This window comes from Zingiber officinale, chromosome 6A (assembly GCF_018446385.1).
Source record: "Zingiber officinale cultivar Zhangliang chromosome 6A, Zo_v1.1, whole genome shotgun sequence".
Classification (NCBI taxonomy): domain Eukaryota; kingdom Viridiplantae; phylum Streptophyta; class Magnoliopsida; order Zingiberales; family Zingiberaceae; genus Zingiber; species Zingiber officinale.
The window spans coordinates 109,210,773-109,227,540 of NC_055997.1; the positions used below are offsets into that span (position 1 = coordinate 109,210,773).

Consider the following 16,768-nt stretch of genomic DNA (forward strand, 5'->3'; position numbering starts at 1 on the left):
CAACCAAAACATGTTTTCTGGACCAGTCTCGTCCGAGCTCAGTTCTCTGTCGAAGCTCACTCAGCTCCTTTACTCCAACAATTTCACAGGGGTAATCCCATCTTCTCTTTGGGAATTTTTCCTCCCTCACTTTGCTTCTACTAGCTGAAAACTTCTTGGAAGGGAGCATTCCAGAGAATATAGCAACCATCTCAAGTTTGGAATATTTCAATGTCGCTGCCAACATGCTCTCTGGTAAAGTTCCTTCTTCCACTTATAACCTTTAGGAACTCTACTACCTCAATGTGGGGAACAACCAACTACATGGAGATGTTCCATCAGACATAGGCCACACACTCCCCAAGCTTCAGTTTCTTGGGATGTATGGCAACCAGTTCCAAGGCTCCATTCCGAGCTCTCTTGCAAATGCTTCTGGACTTAGGTAATTGGCATGGATAACAACTCTTTTAGTGGTATAATACCCGCAAATCTAGGGCCTTTGAAGTAGGGGTGTAAATGAAATAAGTCGTTCGTGAACTATTCGAAGCTCGATTCGATAAAAGTCCGTTTGAGCTCGTTTAATGAGACTCGTTAAGATAACCAAATCAAGTTCAAGGTTCACAATATTCGGCTCGTTAGCTCGTGAACATGTTCGTTAAGCTCATGAATCAACTTTTAAATAAAAATAATAATAATTTTGATATTAAATTTATAGATTTTACACTTTACTTATGAAAAACATAGATAAATATATTAAATTTATTTATTAGAATAAAATTATAAATTTTAACAAGAATATTATAATTTTTTAAAATTATATAATTTAATTTTTAATAAATATTTAAATTTATAATTTATATTTATTAAGTTCGTTTAGACTCGATAAAAGCTCGAATAAACTCGTGAGCCATGAATATATTCGTTAAATAAAACTTGAGTTCGGCTCGATTATAAACGAGTCAAACTCAAACATCCAAAAAATTCGACTCAACTCGGCTCAATTACACACCTATTTTAAGAATTTGTCCTGACTAATGATAGGTGCATAATGATAGGGTCTGATAAGGTTAGACAGTCAGAAGTCAAAGAAACGTAGCAGTCAGAAGTCAAAGAGACGTGACAGTGAAAAGTCAAGTGAATGTATTGTCAAAAGAACGTGACAGTCAACAGTCGGGAGAACATGCCAGTCAACAGTTAGAGAAAAAAAAAAGTAGGACCGCCTGACGTCATCAACCGCATGATTCCAGATCGGGTGCTTACAGATCAGGATCCCGAATCTGAGACATAGGGTGTGACCGAGCGTAATGCCTGACTAGTCGGAGTTTCTCAGCTCGGATTACATATCTAGATCTAGTACTCTCGGTAGGTCAACTCCCGATTGGCTCTTGGGCAATCCAAAAGGGAAGATAAGGCTCTCGCCACAGCACGCCCCTCTCATCAAGACTCAAGCCAGATGTTATATTTGACAAATCATCCCGATCTGCAACTAGTCATACTCGGGCGAGACAGAAGGCGCTATGTGACAACAATGTCAGGGAATCGTAACTGTCTGTCAAAAAATAATTGTTGTATGTCAGGGAATATTCCAATGGTCTGCAGTTATCTGCGAATGGAACCTTCATCCAACCTATGAGAGGATGTCACGCGTCCTCCATCACCAGACAAATCCTGACACTCGACATTTCCTGACACTGGTCAGGCTCCAGAGGTACGCACGGTCATATAAAAAGAGAGGTCCTCTCCTTTGACCAGGGACGCTCTCTCGCACATTCGCACTTATCTTCTACAGTTATTTTTTCTTCGTACACTATTCTTCCGAAGAAAAAGTACCCGACATGAGCGTCAGAGGGCCCGCGTTGGGGACTTTTTCCTTGGTGTCTGGTCTCTAACGTTCCGTGTGCTTGTCTGAGTGTGTGCAAAGCTTTAAGTACCGAAGTACCGCCGCCTCAATGACCGTCGTTTGTCAGCACTGCGTGAGGGTCTATTCTCTTCGACACGTGCGATAAAGGTATCCTAGTCGTCTCTCCGTCAACCCCAACAACAACTTATCTGACCTTCGTCTGACTTAGATTCCGGACAGAGTCATGTGTCATTCCTGATGCCATTGGGAAGCTTCAGGGTTTAAATAACTTATGGTTATTTGACAACAAGTTATCATAAGATATCCCTGTATCCATTGAAAATCTGACATTGCTGACTGATCTGTATCTTGAAGTAAACAATCTGCTAGGAAGCATACTTTCAAGTTTAGGCAATCTGCAAGCTCTTAACTCATTGAATCTTTCCTACAATAACCTCAGCGGTGGAATTCCAAAAGAAGTTGTTAGCCTCTCCTCTCTCTCTTGTCACTAACCTGAAAAACCTAAACGAATTCAACGTTTCTAACAACAAACTGTCGGGTGAAATCCCTAGCAGTTTGTGTGAGTGCCAAGTTCTGGATTACTTGTACTTGGGAAACAATAACTTCGAAGGTATAATTCCAAAATCGTCTCTCTGGGAGAATTCCAGACTTTTTTGCGAGTCTTGATTCATTGCAGTTCCTAAATTTATCTTATACAATCTTGAAGGTGCAGTTCCAACAGGAGGCATTTTTGCAACTATTAGTTTTGGTTTGATCGCAGGGAATGATAACCTTTAATTTGTAGGGGTCCTTGGACTGTTGGACACTACATCTTCATCCATGCATCAGGCAGGAAACCAAAACGAAAAGCACTTCTGTGATCAGAATTACACTACCAATTGTTGGTGGTGCTGTGATTCTCTGCCTTCTAGCTTGCATATTGCTAGTTTGTGTTGAATAGGTCACGAATGAAATCATCATATCCTTGGAGAGCAATGGGAGCCAATATCCCAGAGTGTCATATGCTGACTTGCACAAAGCAACCGATAGATTCGCGTCTTCAAACTTGATTGGTTCAGGCAGCTTTGGGTCTGTGTACAGAGGAACACACAATGGGCAACTAGTTGCAGTGAAAGTATTCAATCTTCAACAAAGAGGAGCTTCAAAGAGCTTCATGGCTGAGTGCGAAGCCTTGAGAAGCATTCGGCATCGAAATCTATTGAAAGTCATAACCTCCTGTTCAAGCATCGGTTCTCAAGGTGAAGAAATCAAAGTAATCGTGTATGACTTCATACCGAGAGGAAACCTGGATGAGTGGCTGCATCCAGAAAGTTATGAACATGAACAATTAAAGGAACTTAGCCTGGTTCAAAGGCTGAACATAGCCACTGATGTGGCTTCAGCTCCGGACTATCTTCATTGTCAAAGACAAATTATCCACTGCGACCTAAAGCCAAACAATGTTCTTCTCGACGATGGCTCATGCAGGTGGCTTTGGGTTGGCAAGGTTTCTCGCGCGACAGGGACAGAAGCCGCTGGGGACAGTAGCCGCTGGTCTATTGCTTTCTCCATTCCCCTTGGACTTAAAGGATCCATTGGATACGTAGCATGATTACTCTTTGCTCAAAGCAATTTCATTAAGAAACTAAACAACCATTAATAAGAATTAGGAAAGAACTATCAGCAACATGATTAATCTTGTTCTTGAGTTCACATGATCATTAAAATTTTGATTACAGAATATGGGACAGGAAGTCAAGTTTCCCCTCTGGCTGATGTTTACAGCTTCGGAATACTTCTCCTGGAGATGCTTACCGGGCGTTGATTCCCAAAGTCAGAAATAGCACTGAAGGTTGACGAATTCGAGCTGCTAAACACCACAAATGTACTGGCACATGTGAAAAGCCAAAGTCAAAATTGACTACTGCGATGTCCGCATAAAGTTAATTTATCAGTAAAAACAATAATGCAAAAAAGGGAGTTGAACCCGACGTGAATCGAACACGCAACCTTCTGATCTGGAGTCAGACGCGCTACCATTGCGCCACGGATCCATGGCTAAAGGATTGCCCTCAACATTTAAATTTATTTATTAAATCATCTTACTTGCTCCGCACATCTAACTTGAGGCAAACTTACCCGTTCATCACGCGACCTGCCTTATCTATCCAACAATTTAAATATGAATTTCTTTTGGAGGGTGAAAGAAAATATTTAAATAAAAAATAAAAGGAATTGAAACTATCATTTAAAGTATAAGAATTTATATTTTAAATCCATGTTTTATTAAATCTAAGGAATTTATACGTTCATCAGGGAATTCACGCTAGACCTGCCTTATCTATCCAACAATTTGAATATGAATTTCCTTTTGAGGGTGAAAGAAAATATTTAAATAAAAAATAAGAGGAATTGAAATTGCCATTTAAAGATATAAGGATTTATATTTTAAATTCTATTAAATCTAGGGAATTTATAAGCAATAGAATCAATATCCCTTAAAACTCTTCATCGTAACATGTTTAATATCGCTAATGAATCCCTTCGACTCCAACAGGCACATGAATTCTATGGATAAAACTTAAAACTCCCAAACAATAATAGATGCACACCTACTACAAAGTATCAATACTTGGATACATAAACACCAGTGAGTGTGCATCTCTTGTTAGAAAATTGGATTATAATCAAGTAAATAAATTATTTGTATTATATTTATACTTCAAAAATATTACAATACTTTTGAGGATCACTTATAATTTTAGAGAGAAAAAGAAAAAGAAGATGAAGAATAACTTTCAACTTGAAGACTCTACACTTTTATTTTTCGTTTGATGATCAAACATAAATGTAGGGGGAATATTTATAGTACTCACTATGCAAGATACATATATAGTTGTTAAAATTAAATTCTATCAACAAAGAAATTTTATCCCTATCCATTGAATGAGAGAAATACTCTCAATCACACATTTTAATTTCTATCTGTTAAATTTTATCCATTGAATGAGAGAAATAAAAACAATAAATATGGAAATTAATTTTCCAACTATTATGGCTTCTTCCATCACTATCCTCCGTGTGCTGTCAGCCCTAGGGTTCATGTCGTCGGGTCCATCGAGCTTTCTTTTCTGCTGCGTCTCTGGTCCTCCAATAGTACCACGCCTTACAAAGATACGATCCGGGACAACAATAGAATTTTACATATATCGATCCTATATTTCACAAGGGAATGTACATGAAATCTAGATCGAATAAAAATATAAAATCCTAGGGGTAATACAACTCCTGCTGTATGTAATACATACAATCATGCACACTCATAAAATGCCTTCGACATGTCTGAGGGTCCAATCACACACAATCACATTAGGGTCATAATAGTTGGATCTAGATGCCTGCAACCACAGAGTTAATCTATTTGCACATCCTACTATTATCCTACCTAAAATATGTATAACATGTGCATAATTAAACAAAAACCAAACACACAGAGGTTAAAACCTAACTCTGATATCAATTGTTGGTTGCTACTCGGAATACTGTCCTAGTTCTCTTGTATAAAAATTTGTACAAGGATAGGACTATCCTAACTACCCATGTGTTCTACTAAAGTTAAATTTGGATTGCAAACGATGTTTAACATTATTAATCCAAATTTTCCCTTTAGAAGTTAAACTTGAATTGAGAACGAAACTTAACATTCTTACTTCAAGTTCAACCGATGCGATCTTTCTAAATTAAACCATATTACAAAAGTTGATCAAATATCTATTTCAAGGATCAGCTTCCAGGTCAAACGTGGCGAGACACTAGGCCTTCTTGGGTATAAGATCATCCACCAATGGCTAGACAAAGCCTTTTAAAGAAATCAGATATTTAAACTTCTCACAGTAAACAAGGTTTAACAATAGAGACCTCAATAAAAACACATTATCGAAATATGAAATCGAAACAAAAATCGATAACAAAAATGATAATTAAAATCGATAACCTCTTGTGTTTGGTTTTACAAGATCTATACAAAAGATGAACTAGTTATGATGCAGAAACTTATAACTAGTTATATCTCTTGTAACTTATAGACCTCTTGATCTTCTATTGTATTCCTCTTCTTATCTCAGACATCGTGTGGGCGACGATCTACCAAGACGAGAATCCACCCAAGCCTTCTTCTTCATTCCAAGTTTCGGTCACCAATTTTCTCCAAGAGATGATGAAGTCCGAACACCAACCAAGCTCCAAGGGATGCTAGGAAACAATGTCTCCTATCTCTTCTTCTTCTCCAAGCAAAATCCGTCCACCAAGATCTCTCCAAGAGGGTGATGCCGCCGGCCACAAAAAAGAAGAATAAGGGAAGAGGAAGAGCCGGCCACAAGGAATAAGAGAGGAGAAATGATAGATGTGTTGTAAGGTGAGGCACCTCTACCCTCTCTTTTATATTCCTTGGTCTTGGCAAATAAAGAAAGTTTTAAAACATAATTAAAATTTTCTTATTTTCCTTGCCAATGTCTAAGAAGAAAATTTTAATTAAAAACTTCCTTATAAACCTTTAATGGCTGGCCCCTATCTTGTCCTCCAAATAAGGAAAGTTTTAAACAAAAAATTAAAACTTTCTTAATTGTTTTCGGTAAGAAATTTTAATAAAATTTCTCTTTTAAAATTCCTTTCATGGTTGTTTATAAAAGGAAACTTTTATAAATTAAAATTTCTCTTTTAAAACATGTAGATGGTTACAATTAAGAAAAGTTTTCTCCAAAATTAAAATCTTCCTTTTGACTACAAATAAGGAAAAATATCAAACATTTCTCTTAATCCATTGTAGAAAGCTATAAAAGGAAAGATTTAAAATTTTAAAAACTCTTTTAAAACCATGGCTTCTACATAAGGAAAGATTTAAAATTTAAAACTCCTTTTAATAATTATGTGGTCGGTCACCCTTGCTTGGGATCCAATCTAGGGTTGGCCATAACTTGAACTCATCTAACCTTGGTTTGGTCGGCCCTAGCTTGGGCTCCAAGCTTGGCTTGGCCGGCCACCTTAAGGTGGGTAAGAAGTTGGGTTTGGGTAAATATAGGACTTTATAAATAAGATGCTACAATAGGGACCGAGAGGAGGAATTGATTTTGGTCTCCCGATGAGCTTGAGCTTCCCGTGTTCGCCCCGAACACTCAACTCAAGTTCATCAATAATATCTCATTCCACTAAAGAGTTATTATTGCACTACCGCACCAATCCCATATTACTATATGGGCTCCTTTTTATCATGAGTGTGTTAATCTCCCTGTGTTTAAGATATCGAATGTCCACTAATTAAATGAGTTACTGACAACTCACTTAATTAATATCTAGCTCCAAAAGTAGTACCACTCAACCTTATTGTCATGTCGGACTAAGTCCACCTGCAGGATTTACATGACGAATCCTTATGAGCTCCTCAAGAGGACATCATCAACCTAGATTACTAGGACACAGTTTCATTTTATAATCAACAACACACCATATAAATGATATCATTTCCCAACTTATTGGGTCTATTGATTTAACGAGCTAAATCGCACCTTTTGATAAATCGAAGAAATAAATATTATGTATATGTACTTGTTATTATATCATGATTAAGAGTACACACTTCCATAATAACAGAGGTATTGTTCTTTTATATAGTCAGTATAAAAAGATACTAACTCAAATGGTCCTGCTCAATACACTCATGGTGTACTAGTGTAATTTATCAATCAAGATAAACTAATACCTAATTACACTACAACCACTCCAATGGTTTGTCTCATTCCATCTTGGTTGTGAACAACTGTTTATAATTTATAAAAAACTGATAACATGAACTTCTGTGTATCTTCTCGCACCATGTTATCTACAATATAAATTAAATGGACAACTACACTTAGCATAAATGTAGTCATTTGACTAATGTGATTCTTATAAATGTTTATACAAAATGCTAGACTTTTAGTATACACTCTAACACTTCCCAAAGTTCCTTTGCTGAGTCGTAATCTCCGATTCGATTTACTTCCTGGGGTGGAAGTACGCTGAGTAGGTGGAACTCGGCTCGTCCGTTTGCTACGAAGTTTGCTTGCTCTTTTTTGGTCCACTGATATTCTTCTTTTTCTTCTCTTTGGGGGGGTTTTTGGAGCTACAAAACTGTATTTAATTATTAGAAATATTTCAAAATTGGTTTTAAAGAATACCTTCATTCGTTTCTTCCCTGATGCAAATTCTCCCTCGAATTTTAGTGGGTAGATTTTTGATCCGGCCATCGTCTTTGATCTTTGATGCTTCAGTCGGCGGTTAGTCCTTCTGAGGCGGTTGGGTTCTGATACCACTTGTTGATGCAGCGGGGCCGGCAAAAGAAGGGTGAATTGCCTAAAATAGAAAAATAAAACCTTCTCGATCCTTGGGCTTAGACTAGAAACGCAATTAAAAACAGAATTAACTGTTGATACAGTCTGACCTGGCTGTTGTTTTGATGTTGACACTGATTTAAGTTTGTATTAGATATTAATTAAACTCAGAATAACTACTGATCGAGGATGATCAGTTGGGAGGGAAAGTCCTGGTGAGTGAAGCCAGGCAAGGGAAAATCCAGATGGGTCAAGGTTGACCAGACATCTGGTGAAAAGTCCAAGCAGGGAGCTTGGCACGGGAAAAGTCCAAGTATGGTGACTTGGCACGGAATGGTTAGAGAGGGTTCGGTAGCTCGTTCTCTGGACCGGACGAAGTCGGAGAGGGCTCGGTAGCTCGTTCTCCGGACTAGGTCAGAGAGGGCTCGGTAGCTCGTTCTCTGGACCGGACAAAGTCGGAGAGGGCTCGGTAGCTCGTTCTCCGGACTAGGTCATAGAGGGCTCGGTAGCTCGTTCTCTGGACCGGACGAGGTCAGAGAGGGCTCGGTAGCTCGTTCTCAGGACCAATCCTAGTATCACATAGGCGTTGGATCGGTCAACAGATTGATTGTCTGATCGGTGCACAGACCGATCTGGTGAAACTAGGTTTGCTGATCGGTCTGGTGACCGATCAGGAAACACTCAGTAGCACACTGAGTGTAATCTGATCGGTCTGTAGACCGATCAGGAAACACTCAGTAGCCTACTGAGTGTAATCTGATCGGTCTGTAGACCGATCAGGAGATGATGTCGCGAGAAGGAAAAAGGCAGGGGATCGGTCTGTGGACCGATCCATATGCACTCTGATCGGTCTGTAGGACCGATCAGGCCATATCCTGATCGGTCTTGGGACCGATCAGGTGACGATCTTAGGAGTGCGAGGAACCGCACTCATTAAGCCCTGATCAGTCTGCAGACCGATCAGGCCATACCCTGATCAGTCTCCGCGACCGATCAGACATCAATTCAAAGGTGTGGATCGCACCGCTGACCGATCCACCTCACTGTCTGCACACACTGTCAGGTTCTACTGGTTTCTGATTCGTTTGAACTAATCAACTTCTGCTGTGAGCTTTATGTGGTGCAGGTTGGAGGTTCCATTCCAGTGCTTAATTTCAAATTAAGCCTCATCAAAGGAATAAGACAGAGCTTACTTTTTTCTGTGTATCACTACGATGAGGGAAGATTGAGCATCAACGGATACTGATGCTAACAGACTGCAATCTCTGTTCGTGATCAGCTTGACTCCTGTGGGTTGGTTGGAGCTCAGAAGACACCAGCAAGACCAAGGATGGTATTGGTGTGAGTTCAGAAAACTAGCTGAGGAGGAAGAGTGATTGGCGATGCTTGTGTTTACAGCAGAGATTCGACGCAGAGTTTCTGCGGCGAAAGAGCAGAGGCATAAGAAGAGAGACGAGAAAGCAAGGAATAGAGCTCTCGGTTGATTGTGTGAAACAAGCTGTGCTGTGCTTTGTGCTTGAAGAGAGGCTGTATTCTTGTGTTCCTGCTTGTGCTTATTCTTCGCTGATTGTGGCTGTGAGCTTCTTTTGATCATTTCACTTGAGCCACTACTGTAAGTCTTGTGCTTAATTTCTTACTGCTGTTAAAGACTTTGTGGAGAGGTTACTCCACCGATAAGGAGAATCCTTTAGCCGGATAGCTTCCGGGGTGTGATCTACCGGAAGATCAAGGGATCGTCCACCTTACGGACACGCCGAGGAGTAGGGGCAAGTTATCCCCGAACCTCGTAAATCTCTGAGTTAGTGTGCTGTGTTCTCTTTTTGTTTTAGTTTTCTAATTCCGCTGTGCTAACAAAGTTCTTAAAGAAATTTGTGTTTAGTATTTTTCAAAGAGGCTATTCACCCCCCCCCCCTCTAGCCATCTAAGATCCCAACATTAACAACTTAAATAAATAAGTAAAAGACCATTATTTATTTGGTTACAACCTAATTGGTTATTAATCCAAGATAGTTGAAAAACTGACTAAGAATCTCTTTCTCTGAAGGCGGAGAAGCATTTTTCAACACACTGAAAGCTCAGAAATAACTAGGAAAGTGATTACTGAAGTTGTTATTCTATTTCTTATCTTCAGGGATCTTTTTATAGCTCTTGGAAATCCTATCCGTAGCTTGAGGGTGCCTCCAAAGGGATTGGAGGGTGCCTCTACCAAGGCGCCAAGGGATAGAGTTTTATCCCTTGGCAATGGTCAATTTTCCTGGTCGAAGGCGCCTTCCATGCTCATGGAGAGCGCCTTCCATGCTTATGGAGAGTGTCTTCCATGCTCATGGGAGGCGCCTCCGCCCGAAGGTGGTAGAGGCGCGCGGGCGCCTTGGAGGCACGTTTAACTCTTGTTGAGGGCGCCTCCAGCAGTTTTCATCAGCTTCATTCGCTCTTCTGCTACTACGATCGCCTAGATGATTGCAGCCAACTGAAATAGAGCTCACCCGAACCCAATTTCCGGCCTTCTCCTCGAGCAGGCTTTCACTCCAGCTTCTTGTCTCTAGAACGTTACGTACGTTCTTCTCGTCCACCGGTGTACTTTTCCGCAGCACCTCGTCCCTCGGATGCACCAAGCCCGTCAGTTCCCATCCTGTGTCATCCTTCTCGCTAGTTGCGTCTTCCACTCGACTTCCTGTGCTCCTAAACTCCTGCACACTTAGACACAATGATCAATCCAAAATATGACCTAACTTAACTTGGTTGATCACACCAAAATAACCACGAGATCCAACAATCTCCCTATTTTTGATGTACATCAACTCAAGTTCAAGTTAGGGTAATAACGAACAAGATGCAATAAAAGAATTTGCAAAACAAACATTTTAAGCATAAAGTTGCAAATAAAAGAAATGACAACATCTGATAAAATAGAGTTAGTAGAATTAAAAAACAATCTAACTTCCCCTAAACTTGTACCTATTCCTTCCTCTTTGATCATATCAAAAAAATAGGGTACAATAAGAAAATAACTTGAAATTTAAAAATTTTAAAACAATTTCTAAGTTATGAAGTTTACAAATAATTAACAAAGATTGAAAACATTTCATTAATTGCACAAGCTTATCAGTTTATCAATTAAATATTCAATTCAGCAATTAGCTAGTTTCTAGACTGTGGCGAGGCTCTAACCCTTCTTGGTTATTGTATTATCAACCACTTCTAGACAAAGCCTCTTAAAGAATTTAAACATTTAACTTTTCTGAAACATTTGATTCAAAGAAAAAATGTTAATCTAAGTATGATTCTGAAACTCAATATAGGTTTCTTTCTACTGGGTTAGCTAAGAATCTAGAGGGTATATATCCTTTGGGAATTCTTCTAAGTTATCCTTGATATTTTCTAATGTACCAATTTAATATTCCATAAATTTTAAGTTTTGATTTTTGAAAACTATTTGGTTTTAAGATGCATATTTTTTCAAACTTTCGATTTATATTTTCAATTTATTATTTTTTTTTATTTTAAACTGTTAAATAATTCTAAAAGAAGTGTTTTAGTTAAGTTCAATTTTAACTCAGTATTTTTCTTTTTTAATTTTATTAAATTTTTAAAAAGAATTTTAATAAAGTTAAAATACTGTTTGGGAGATAGGGCACACCTTACTTAGCCTGGTTCAAAGGCTGAACACAGCCACTGATGTGGCTTCAGCTCTGGACGATGGCTCATGTAGGTGACTTTGGGTTGGCAAGGTTTCTCGACAGGGACAGTAGCAGCTGGTCTATTGCTTCCTCCATTCCCATTGGACTTAAAGGATCCATTGGATACGTAGCATGAATACTCTTTGCTCAAAGCAATTTCATTAAGAAACTAAACAACCATTAATAAGAATTAGGAAAGAACTATCAGCAACATGATTAATCTTGTTCTCGAGTTCACATGATCAATAAAATTTTGATTACAGAATGGGACAGGAAGTCAAGTTTCCCCTCTGGCTGATGTTTACAGTTGACTACTGCGATGTCCGCATAAAGTTAATTTATCTGTAAAAGGAATAATGGAAAAAACGGGAGTTGAACCCGACGTGAATCGAACACGCAACCTTCTGATCTGGAGTCAGACGCGCTACCATTGCGCCACGGATCCACAGCTGAAGGATTACACTCAACATTTAAATTTATTTATTAAATCATCTTACTTGCTCCCCACATCTGACGCGAGGCAAACTTACCCGTTCATCACTCAGACCTGCCTTATCTATTTAACAATTTGAATATGAATTTCTTTTGGAGGGTGAAAGAAAATATTTAAATAAAAAATAAGAGGAATTGAAATTATCATTTAAAGGTATAAGGATTTATATTTTAAATCCATTTTTTAAAAATCTAGGGAATTTATAAGCAATTGAATCAATAGCCCTTAAAACTCTTCATCTAACATGTTTAATATCGCTAATGAATTCTTTCGACTCCAACAGACATATTAATTCCATGGATAAAACTTAAAACTCCCAAACAATAATATATGCACAGCTACGATAAAGTATCAACACTTAGATACATGAATAACAATGAGTGTGCATCTCTATCTCCTCACCTAAACCCAATAAATTTATTGGCCGGACCTGATCTGACCAGTAGGTGCACGAGATAATGGCTCGGACAACAAAACTTAAGCCGAACTAGGCGACTCGATCGCACCATATGACTTCTGACGAGTTACAAGTTCTAGAAGCACTCTCATGCTGAACTACCAAATTCTAAACATGCTATCTTATTAAATTCTAAACCAGATTTAAGGGTTTTAACTTTAAACCATAGCCAGCAGACTAATTCAAAAGAGCGCTAGTTTTTACAGAGATCACAAGGCAACGATTCTCCCTTCCGCTTCAACTCTTGCAACCACTTCAGTTTTCCTCTTCAAATACCAAAAATGAATTCGAAGGTATGCAATAGGGTGTCTCAAATAGAAGGTGAAATTAATGTAATATTGTAGGATTTCTTATTCGTCGTCCCGAAGCTTTCATTTATGGTTTAGAGTTTTTACAACATTTGGAGTTTAGTCCGCTACCCATTGCTGCTTGTTACAAGTGTTAGGACCGCTCGAGCTAGAGGAGGGGTGAATAGTTTCGATCATTTTTCCTTATTGCTTTGTGTTTGTTGTTGAATGTGCAACAGAAATTTCAATCAACTTGGACATCACGTGCACTACACCTTGATTGTATTTAGTATTCATCTTTTTGAGATGACTAATCCAAAGGTACACTTCTCATTCACAACTTCCACTAAGAACTTCCTTCTCTTCGGAGACCTTCCGGAAGTAGAGAAGTCTCCTGTAAGCTTGAATACAACAGGTAATGAAAATGCAAAGGTAAATGAAATCGAAACGATTTTACAATGAAAAACATTGCTTTGCTTGCATTTTTCTTGCTTTGGATTATCGCTTGGTGGTAAGAAATACAGTAACACTTTGTCTCCAAAGAACTGGCAGCGAGAATCCTCTTGGAAATACCCTTTATATAGATGTTGTTCGAGCTAATTTCTGCCTAGCAATCGATTGACCTTACTCACCAATAGATTATCACATTAGATTCAATTGTTCAAACCTATAGAATGACTATTTTTCACCTGACCAATCAATTGATCAGTCACACCAATCGATTGCCTCAATTGATTCCGCATCTTTTTATTCACTCTAGAAAACATAGCTAATATTAATTGTCGTGAGCCAATCGATTGCCTCAATCGATTTTGTACCCTTATGTTCACTTGAGAAAACACAGGCAATCGAATGCTTCAATCGATTACGAACCTTTCTGTTCGCTGTGTAAGGAACTAGATGCGCTAAACACGTAAATGCGCAGCGAAAAATACTAGTTCCTCCAGAAGATCCATGCAAAGGGAAACAAAACTTTATACTAAGTTAGATCTAAAACATGATGAAGTATACCTTTGGTGCGTGCTCACGGACTCCTGACAACTCGGATCATAGCATGATCTCGCGTTCGCACCTCTATGGTATCCACACGAACAAGTGTTCGTTTGTCTCACAAACTCACAAAAGGAGAAAGGTTGTGCTAGCAACCTTGAAGGTGGATTTCGGCCAAGGAGAAGAGGAGCAAGAAGAATGAAGATTAAGTCCAAAATGAAGAGCAAAAAGCTTAAGTATTTTCATCCAATGAAACACTTAATTAGCATTAAAAGTCTTAATGAGCATTTACACTCCATTAAGGACCAAACTTGTAACTCTTCATTTTGAATGTGTAACTCCTCATTTCAATTTTGAAAATTGAATGGGATAAATAATCATTGAATTTCGAAATTCAATGATTATTTCCATTAATCTTCACTTGAGTCTAACTCAAGTCTCCTCACTTGAGTCTAACTCAAGTCTAATTTACTCGAGTCTAACTCAAGTCTAATTCAATCGAGTTTTACTCAATTGATCTCATGCAATTCAAATTCAATAAATCACTATTTCATTCATTTGAATTGACTCCTTGAATCTAGTTTGAATTGGACTTAATCTAACAATTAGATCCACTTGAATCCAACTCAATAAGTCCAATTCGGATTAGACTTAATCCAATGATTCATCATATGAACTCATCTCCAAATCTACTTGTTCTTTGTGTGTGACCCAATAGGTTCTCGTAACATTGACAATGTACCCAAATCAACATTTAGATACATAAGTAATGAGTGACATCTAGTAAGGCATCATTGCTACCCAAATGACGAGAAGGTCAAGATCCGACCTAACCTGTCCGTGGTTATTATCTTGTATGACTTTGTCCCTCTATCCTTGATATCTAGGTTGATCAATGAGGCATAGACCGTGTCATCCTCTTATCTGTTGGTGCAATATCCCTCAGGTCAAGGTTGATCTGGTTGACCAAGCTTGAGTCTTAGTTTGGGTTTCAATGTTTGACAATACAAGACTTCGATGATGTGGACAAGTGCAGGTGCAGTTGTTCACTTGGGGAGATTGTTTGGTGCAATTCCCCTCTGATCAGGGTCTGATCAGGTTGGTTGAAGAAGAGTCAAGTAGGTCAAGGTTGACCGGATACTTGACTGGGAAGTCCTAACTGGGATGTTAGGCAGAAGGAAAATCCTAGTGAGTGAAGCTAAGTGAAAGTCCTGATGAGTGAAGCCAGGTAGAAGAAAATCCTAGTGAGTGAAGCTAGGTGAAAGTCCTGGTGAGTGAAGCCAGGCAGAAGAAAATCCTAGTGAGTGAAGCTAGGTGAAAGACCTGGTGAGTGAAGCCAGGCAGAAGAAAATCCTAGTGAGTGAAGCTAGGTGAAAGACCTGGTGAGTGAAGCTAGGCAGAAGAGAAGTCCTAGTGAGTGAAACTAGGCAGAAAAGAAGTCCTGGTGAGTGAAGTCAGGCACGAGGAAGAAAAGTCCAAGTAGGTCAAAGGGATTGACCAGATACTTGGCACGAGGAAGAAAAGTCTAAGTAGGTCAAGGGAGTGACCGGATACTTGGCATGATGAGGAAAAGTCCAAGTGGGTCAAAGGGATTGACCGGACACTTGGTGAGGGAGGCCTTGCAGGTCAAGGGTGACCGGATACTAGGCATGATGAACCAACAGGTCATGGATTGACCGGATATTGGTTTGGGGGCTTGGGCCTTGGGACTTGGTTTTGGGCAAAAACCAATGTCTGGATCGATCAGCCGATCGATTGGCTGATGCCAAATCGATCGGTCGATCGATTGGGAAGGTCCCCGCGACAAGCCTCGAGTGGGCAAGTCGCAGAGCGCACAGAACGCCTCTGGATCGATCAGTGGATCGATCCAGAGACCCCAATCGATCAGTGGATCGATTGGGGTGGCGCGTTTTTACGTGATAAAGGCTGGATCGATCAGCCGATCGATCCAGGCTATTCCAGAGAGCACAGAGGCGCTCTGGATCGATCAACCGATCGATCCAAAGCCTCCCCGATTGATTAGGAGCAATCCAATCGATCGGGATCCGACCGTTGGCGTCATATTTAGCTGAAGGCGTTCGATTCCTTTGGTAAAACTTCACCGATTCATCTCAGATCTTCACTGTGCTCCCAGAGCTTCTCCACAAAGTTCAGATCGCCAGTTCTTGAAGGTTCTTGGAGGTCTTCCAAGTCAAGAGGCTGATCTATAGCTGAGGAAGAAAGCTAGGGTTAGGGTTTTCTATACTCATTGTAAGCTTTTGCTTATATTTGTGTATCCTTTCCCATTCTTCTTGTAGTGTGAACTTGTAGAGCTTCTCCGCCTTCGGTAGTTACCGAAAAAGAGTGTTTATTAGTGGAGGTGTGTGTGAGTGTGTAGATCCTTGGACTAGTTACATCCTTTGGAGGTGGATACCAAGTAAATCTACTTGTTAGCGTTGTGTGTGTTGTTTCTTGTATATTTTCGCTGCACATCTTTGAAGAAACAAGCAATGCCAACCACGAGCACGCGACGAGCTATTCACCCCCCCTCTAGCTACATTTCAGTCCCAACAAGTGGTATCAGAGCAAGGTTGCTCTTCACCGGAATCATCGTCGGAAGGGACAAACATAACAAGAAGAGCTAGAGGGTGAAGAAATTGGAGCAAAATTATCAAAGTCAAAGAATTCAAGAAGCTCAACT

The 16,768-nt window shown here is 39.4% G+C and overlaps 2 non-coding genes and 1 pseudogene across 2 annotated transcripts; 1 reads left to right on the forward strand and 2 right to left on the reverse strand.

The window, feature by feature from the left end:
* The first annotated feature begins 359 nt into the window (after positions 1-359).
* Positions 360-3,475, forward strand: LOC121995136 (annotated as a pseudogene).
* A 326-nt stretch (positions 3,476-3,801) lies between these two features.
* On the reverse strand, positions 3,802-3,873 carry TRNAW-CCA. Its single transcript has one exon. It is a non-coding gene; the product is annotated as a tRNA-Trp (tRNA).
* An 8,361-nt stretch (positions 3,874-12,234) lies between these two features.
* Positions 12,235-12,306, reverse strand: TRNAW-CCA. Its single transcript has one exon. It is a non-coding gene; the product is annotated as a tRNA-Trp (tRNA).
* Between the last annotated feature and the right edge of the window lie 4,462 nt (positions 12,307-16,768).